The sequence below is a fragment of the Rhagoletis pomonella genome, unplaced genomic scaffold (genome assembly GCF_013731165.1).
Source record: "Rhagoletis pomonella isolate Grant_MI unplaced genomic scaffold, Rhpom_1.0 Rhpom_scaffold_00012, whole genome shotgun sequence".
NCBI lineage: Eukaryota > Metazoa > Arthropoda > Insecta > Diptera > Tephritidae > Rhagoletis > Rhagoletis pomonella.
The window spans coordinates 8,475,221-8,484,127 of NW_023458566.1; positions in this window are offsets into that span (position 1 = coordinate 8,475,221).

Sequence of the window (8,907 nt, forward strand, 5' to 3'; positions counted from 1 at the left end):
ATTTTTCGTCTAAAAATTATTGTAAATATCAATTTTGAGTGAATTATCTTCAGTAGTTACTAAAATATCGCAGTTTTCGTATTTCTGGAAATTACCGTTATATGGGAAGTGGGCGTGGTTAAAGTCCGATTTCGCCCATTTTCAATACCAATCTACCTTGGATTAAGGGAAACCTACATACCAAATTTCGTTGAGATATCTCAATTTTTGCTCGAGTTGTCGTGTACACGGACGGACGGACAGACGGACAGATGGACGGACAGACAGACATGGCTTAATCGATTTCTTTTTTCATCCTGATCATTTATGTATACATTTGTCTATATCTATCTCGATTCGTTTTGGCTGTTACAAACAACCGTTATGTGAACAAAATTAATATACCCTTGTGCACAAGTGCGCTCGGGTATAAAAAACTGACTTCAGATTCGTAATCAGCAATTCAAAAAAACCTTGGATGCGAAGTTTAATCAAGTCCAAAAATCCAAAAGGCAATATTCTATTGACCAGTCAGTATTAAGGCAAGATAGGTCTTGAGGTATGCTTCTAATAAATACAAAAAAATGCCTGCTAAAACAATTAATTTCAAAAAGTTAGTAAAGTAAAACTACGAAAACGACATAAGTATGTACATACATATGTAGTAGAGACCTGTACGAGTGGTTCCGGCATCGTATAAGTACGAGTGCTAGTAATCTTTTTATAAGTACAGTGATGCTTTTTTGGAATCGTATAATCGCCCACACGATGCCGATTCTGCCGATGCTATGTCGTAGCATCTCACGATTACTATTTTGGCTTCGCCGTAAGTGTGTCAAGTGGGAAAAAAGTTAACCGAAATTCAACAAATTCACATGTTTGAGACATCGCCATTAATAATGAAATAAATCGAAAGATTTAATAACTCTCCGGCTAAAGAAAAAAATTAATAAATTGTAAAAGCAACCCTTATTTAATTTTTTATTTAATTTTATAATTCATATTTTATAATATATGTATAAGAACATATTATGTTCTTCTGCCCTACAAAATGCCCCATTTCAGACATGCAGGAATTTATAATTTGTTTACTGCTTTTTCATACGTCACTGGAGCCTGTTGCTCCAATCGCGAAATATTCGCCCGATTTTATTTTATTCAGCACTTCTGTTTTGCCGTACAATTTTTTTTCTAATGCTTACACATTTCAAAAAATGTTTAAGTTTTCTCGTTTTGAAACATAAGTATTTCAAATCGAACTTAGCTCATCGTAAACGTCTCATATGAAAAGAATATCCATTTGATATCAAGTGAAACGATGCTCTGCCAACGATGTAAAATTTAAATTCAAATATTCGCATTGTTTCTATTCATACTCGGCGATTATTAATTTGTTATATTTTTACTTACTCGTGCAGGTCTCTAGTAGTACATAGTGATACACTTAGGTGTACTAACCACTCATACCCATAATACGCGTCCTATGATTTTAGAATGACCAAAGTTTCGTTGTTACTTTCAATGCAAAAACATACAAACTATTAACTAACTAACTCCACCTTCTTTTTAATTGCGATTGCAAGGTAATCACAACAAAAGTTGCTTGCAACAAAAAATTGTCCAACAAAATTTCTATGTTTGTAACATTTTCGTGCGTAAGTACTCGTATTTAAACAACATTTTGTATGTACTTATGACACACCTGTACTCGTTCGAAAGCATTGTATGTACTTGATTTAAATTCATAGCATAAAATGAATAAGCGCAGATACCAAATTTTCACGCAAAAAACTAACATTTTTTTTTTTAATAATGCTAGTTTGGGTGCTCAAACAAGCGCCCTGGGCTAGTCCAAGCAGTAATCATAACTGCGGGCCATGTATGTAGACATAAATATGGCAGATATGAACATACTAAAGTCAGTAAATATGCGCCAAATTTAAGTGCTTCGCGCATGCTCGTCGAATGGGAGAACGCATAAACGCAACAAATGAAAAAATATTGCGGCTAATTGCAGTTAACTGACATTAAATATTTAGTACACTAAAAACAATAAAGGGTGGTTGGCACACACTTTATACGTTTTCTATTTTAACTATGTATAGCTCCCACACAAAAGCGATGCACATCTTTTAGTAGGTATGTATGCATGCTGTAGAGAAATGCTAAACCTACAAGAACCAGAAAAATTTATGTAAACAGCATTTATTTAGGTTAGTTTTTTTCCAAAGATTTTCGTCATAATTAATTATTTTATGATTCTTCTTGAGCACTGACTACGACGAAAAAAAAACAATTTTAGTAAAAAAATATTTATTTGCAGGATAGGCAACTTAGTTATCAACTGAGTAATTTTATAAAAAAATATAGACTTATTACATTTGCGATGCGTTTTCTCGTTTTTGGTCACGCGTTTAGTTTGATGCATATTTTTGTGTTAGATTCTGGTGCTACAGTCTATGGGGTTTTTAACGAAGTCGATCAGCCACTGACTGTTTCGGACATGTCCCCAGATGGGCTGAATTTACCATCTGTGTGACTAAAAATACTTTCCTTACCCATCCTAAGCACTGCAGTCAATAAACAAGATTTTTATCGTGGTGAGTGTAACATGATCTTACGGTATGTGGACTGTAGTACTACAATCGGAGTAGCAGGCATAGAGATTAGATTAGAAAGTTATCAGAGTAATCCCCTTTGTTTTCGGCATCAAACGACAGCAGATCTATGGAGTCTCTTCTGGAACAAAGTACGTCGTTAATTTTTCTACAAAGAAGAAATAGAGACCTTTTCTTAGTGAATTCGGTGAAAACTTTCTGTACCGACATGTCCAAGATTGAAAAGGGATTGAAGCGTGGTGGATTCTGTAGATGATTTTTTGGTCGAGGTCTTTCAGTAGGAAGTCTTTGTAATACTAAATGTGGTAAACTGAATATAGTAGTTGGCAGTGACAGCCAAAGCCTTGAAAACAGCTCTAAATGTTTTGAAAGCAGGTCGTACCTCTTCGTACGAGACGAGACTACACTCCGGTGGAAAATAGAACAGGATATGATTGGAAGACTCTGTGGTCTTCAAGGCAACGATCTGGCTAATGAATGGCGAGAAGGGGCGTCCAATAGGACCTAAGCAAATTATAGGGTCAGTGCCAGGTATATCGAAGATCTCTCAAATAAGGCTGATGTTCACCGTTGGTAGAATAGTGACATCTACAAAATAACCAAGTATTTCCTGAAAACTACAGACATGATGGTGGTTGTGACATTCCTCCTCGGAGAAAGAAAGCTACGAGCCCTGATTACGGGATACAATTTATGTGAACGATATAAGCGCACCATATCGATGGCTGAGTGGAAGATCGACCTGTCTCGGCAGCCAGTTCGAAAACGCTCTATCTCAGGAAACTTTTCAAGAACGCCCTATTTCAGAATTTGATTGAAGAACACCCTATCTCAAACGAAAATACATTGAAAAAGTGCTTATATAGGGCGTTTTTGAATCGGTAGCTGAGATAGGGCGTTCTTCGACCAAATTCTGAGATAGGGTGTTTTTTATATAATTCTGAAATAGGGCGTTGGTCAACAATTTTCTGAGATCGGACGTTTTCGAACTGGCTACCGAGATAGGTCAGTCTTTCACTCGGTTTTTCACTCGATATGTATGTATACTTGGTGACTCGCTTTGTACGCCTTGCTTGGATAGTAAAGATAATACAGTCAATTTTCTCTGCAACGGAGCTGGTTTCGTTTGTGGGTACGATGCACAGTGGTTCAAACCTCTCATTTAGTGTAGTGTTCACAATTCACTGGACCCTTAATTTTTCACTCTATTTGATTAATTTAAAAAAATTTTAAAAATAAATTTAAATAAAGTTTGAAAGAAATCAGTTGAGCCCGATTTTTGATTGTGTGTATCAAATTTTTTAGTGCAAAGTGCAGAAGTTTTGAAGAAAATCGGTTCTCCTGTTCCAGTTAATAAATGTTACATGATAAAAACAGTTGAAAACAATTATAGGGTTCCCCAAAAACGAAAAAAAGTCACAAGAAAAATTTTAAATGTTAAAAAAAATTTACATCAAAATTAAAAAAAAAATTGAGCTCTTGAAAAATTTTGGGTACGCAGTTTTGTAGATCATTGAATTTTTATAATAAGGTAAAATTTGGAAGTGGCTAAGAGGCGCCTTGCACGTTGTTATACTAAAATTTAATTGCCTATAAAACTGCATACCCAAAGTTTTTATAAGAACCAAAAAAAAAAATTAATTCTGCTGAAAAACATTTCATATTTTTTTCGTTTTGGGAGAGAAATATTTATTACGTGGGACAGGAGAATCGATTTTCTTAAAAATTTGCTACTTTTTCTGCACTTTCCACTAAAAAATATTATACAAACAAACAAAAATTCAAAAATTGGACTCAACTGGTCTCTTAACAGTTTTGTTAATAATAGTTAACAATAAATGTATTAACGCTACACATATATTGGCATTTGGCCGAGCTTCCCCTCCGATTTGTTGGGTGCGCCTTGATATTGTCACACCATGGAGAGGGACCCACAGTTTTACGCCGACTACGAACGGCGATCGCATTTTTATGAGAAACTGTTTTTCATAGCAGAAATACACTCGAGGATTTGCCATTGCCTGCCGAGGGCGACCGCTGTTAAGAAAAATTATTATTAAATTTTTCTTAATTTGTTTGCGATATTGCTTTGACAAGGGCTTGAACCCAGGTCCTGCGGAGTGGAAGCGCGCACTGCTTACCACTACTCCGCAGCGGCTCTTGAATTAAGAACTTCAAACATCATAACATTTACCAGTTCAGCTCAATTTATAAATATTTACAGACCAGCACATCTCCCCGCAAGTACTTAGTTTGGAAATTCTGCAACTTATCTAAAAAACTGTTGTCCCATAAAAAGCAATTTAACTGTTAAGCGTAATTTGTGTACCACAAAAATAGGTAGTTCAGCTTATTAAAACTATAGGATTACAAATTTATTTTACCTCCATCTAATCGGAGGCTTATAATTAATTAAACTTGCACAATTTTTTCTGATATGACACGCAATTAATTATGAACATTTTTAATAAATATCTAAACTACATGCAAACACATACACACATACATATGTACATGCATACATACATCCACAGATAAGCGATTAAAGTATTTCGTGCAGTGTAAAATCGTAATTTATCGAAACCCATTCATAAGCCATGAAATTCTTCGCCACCATATCCCCTCAAACTTACAGCTAAACATTTAAACGCACATAAATGCCATTGATAGCCTCGCACATAAACGGAATATCCGTCAAAGTGCCAGTATGCCACCATATCAGTCCACCGACAATTTGACCAGGCCAATCAAGCTGTAACTTGTCAAACGAAAATATTAACACGAAGTTGCAGGTTTGCACCACAACAACAACAAACCAATAATTGCTGGAGCAGCGGAAAATTGTTGTTGCCTTCGCATTTTAATTATAGCTTGCAACGCTCCAAGTGTAGTGTTGGCCAGAACTATGCGCATGTGATAGAAAACCCCTGTAGGAAAAACTGGAATTATATTGGTTGAAAATTTTCTAATCACTGCTCCCATTTGTATGTATGTCTAACCACTACTGTGGTCGGTTTGACAACAAATGAAACTTTTAATGGGATGGGGGAAGGCAATTGCACCCATTTGTATCTGGGATTAGAAATGAATTCAACAGAACTAAGTCTTTTTCAAGCCAATGCGTACTTAAACTGAGAAGACGGCTCCAGGTCACTGTGTATAGACCGATAATGGGCATCGCCTTGTCCGCCGGCTAAGCTCTTTTAAGCTTTCTATACATTTTGTATAGTCGTAAGCATAGTAAAAGCTCTCTCTGCCCATCGCTGGTATGGACCGAAAGTTTTAGCTCCATTCTCCCGGATTGGTCTCCGGTTGCGCACTGGGTAGATGGCATCGGAAAAAGTAAAAATATTTTTGTATAAATAAAACGGCCTTTGACTAGTCTACGTTTGTGCGTAAATAAACCAGCTTTGACAACAACTACAACAAGCCCATAAACGAAATTACAGTAGCTCCGAAAAACAATACATTGTATGCGTGTTTTTTTTTTTTTGTTTGTTGCCACATTTGTTGGAACGCTTTTGTTATTAAGCAGTCATTTTTTATGTTCTGCCCGCTGGTTTGGTTGTGTGTTGAACCGCCACTCAGCTGCTGAAGTTGCCACTCGCCAAGCCCACAAGTTCTTTCGGCGCGTTTACAATGTTGGCGAAATATATGAATTATTGCTTGGTTTGGCCATTATGTGGCAATCAGTGTTTATGGTCGTGTGCGCGCGTGTGTGTGTGTGTGTGTGATTCGAAGTGTATCAAAAGTGCATAGTGTTATATTTCGATTGCAAATGAATGCATGTCCATGCATGCATATGTGCTTTCGGCGGCTGTGACTGCCGCACGTTGCAACAATCGCACAAGAGCGCTGCAATGAAGACCGATTGTATTTAGTCAATGAGAAATCATTGCGTTGCAAACTCTTAGCATTTATTCACCCCAAAATATTAACTTATAGGACTTGGTGTAGTGCCGCGTTGCATGCACAAAATTTTCGTAAATGTGACACAACAATACGCGAAATAACAATGATTTAAAACAACTTTTATAAATGAATAAATAAATTGTGTGCATGTAGATACTTTAGGGTGGTCAAAAAAATTTCACAGAAAAATAAATTTTTTCGAAATCTTTTGCTGGCATCCTCAGAATTATAAAAAATAATTAGACCGGTATTTTTTTTTTTTTTTGAAATCGGTTAATACATAATCTTGCCGCCGGCACTTTTTATATCAATCATCGCAAGCTCTTTAAATATTTGAAAATATAGTTTTATGCATTACAAAACAAAAAAAATATTTCTGTTTTATATTTAATTGGTTATATTCAAGTAAGTTAAACAAGTGCGCTGCTCATCTTCATATTTAATTGGAAGCTTTATATGAGGCTCCTAAAAGTATGTACGATTACATACTTAACCATTAGTCGTATATTTCACTGAGCTTTTGCGCCTGCTTAAATCATGTATATTTCGTTGCTTATGTACAGTTATACATACATACATAACACATATTCAGTTTTATTGTACTTACGTATGCACATATGAATGTACGTATATCAATAAATTTATCCACATAGGTATGGAATACGTGCTTGGCATTCCTTATCATCTTTAATGCAAAAAAAAAGGAACAGTCCAGCGCTTTCGTCTTGGTCTGCAGGCTGTATCGGAGACATAGCCGCTAAATTTAAACGTGGAATACGTGGTACGGTTAAGAGCACATCCAAGTCAAAAAACGAAAGCACACACTAAGAAAAAAATATCGATAACAAAAGCGATAATAATATCGATAGCAAAATCGATAACAAAATCTACAAAAATATCGATAATAATATCGAAATTGTAATAAAATCGATAACAACCTCGACAAAAATATCGATAACGAAATCGTTAAGAATATCGATAGCAAACTCCGAAAAAAACGATTTCAAAATCAATAACGATATCGATAAAAATTTCGATTACAAAATCGATAAAATATCGATTATTATATCGATAAGTCCTGAGAATTCCGAAAATCTCTAAAATCCCGAAATAGTTCCCAGATTGAGTCTCTGTCTATATCCTTTTCTCTATAATTACCTTTGTTTTCATTTTTCTTCCTCCATCTTTGTCTTTACTTTTATCGGTATCTATCCTCATATTTTTCTTTATATTTATCTTTGGTTTTACTTTTATGTTTATCATATTCTTCATCGACATATCCCCCTTCACCTTTGCCTTTTATAAATATTGCGCCATCTGTTATTCAAAAGCCGAAATACCTACACACACATACTTTTTCTCTCAATGATGACGAAGTGATTTTGTATGGAAAATTATTTATGCCAATATATTTGAATGAAATAAACATATATAGAAGATATCAACCAATACTTCCCATATACCAAACGAAAGGAAAAATCTTGAATTTTTGACTAAAGAAAAGAAAAACAAAATCATTCGAACGGTTTTCAAGCATTTTGGAAATAAAAAAAATTCTCTAATTTTTGTCAAAAATTTGTTGCAGTAAAATGCTCAATATTTGTTGAACTTATATAAAATTTGTGCACGATAATATTTCTATTGCTCCAAAGAACCTATATCCCGAAAATGAAAGTTTAACCTGCAAATCATAAGTTTCTAGAGCACTTTAAGGGCCGGTTTCTCCATCTCTGGTTAACACTAACTCCCCGGTTAAACATTGTTATCGACGTTCTAACTCCATGCATATAACAGGGAGTCGATAAGGTCGGTAACGATGTTTACCGGGGGATTAGTGTTAACCGGAGATAGAGAAACCGGCCCTTAAGGCTCAAAATTTACCCCAGAATAAGCCAATATTTACCGTTGTTTCTACGACATAAACCGAATTGGTTACTTACAGAAATGAATCTGTCGATAGGTTTGGAATCATATCTTTGAAACGCCACACTTTTCTTTCAAATCGCTTCATTAGTTCTCGTGCAATAAGCGTATTCGTGAAGCTCTAAAAATTACAACTGCAACATTTCAGCATAGCCACGATATCGAAACGTAAGACGTATTCTACGTCAATATACATGAAATTGCAGCTTTCATCAGCTTCTGTAATAACTACTTAATTTTGTGTAAATTTAAAATTCATCTAACTCAAACCCACTGAAAATGGTCAAGCTTTCTATATGTAATTTTTTCTTGTTCCCAACGATAAATAAAAAATACAACTTCAACAATTTTTCATAATTCGAATTTTTTTTTAAGTTATAGCTACATATACATATGTACGTCATATTTTTCAAAGGAGTTAATCCATTCACTTTATCACTAGGTCGCCGTGGCTTTGCTTACAGGAATTCGCTCT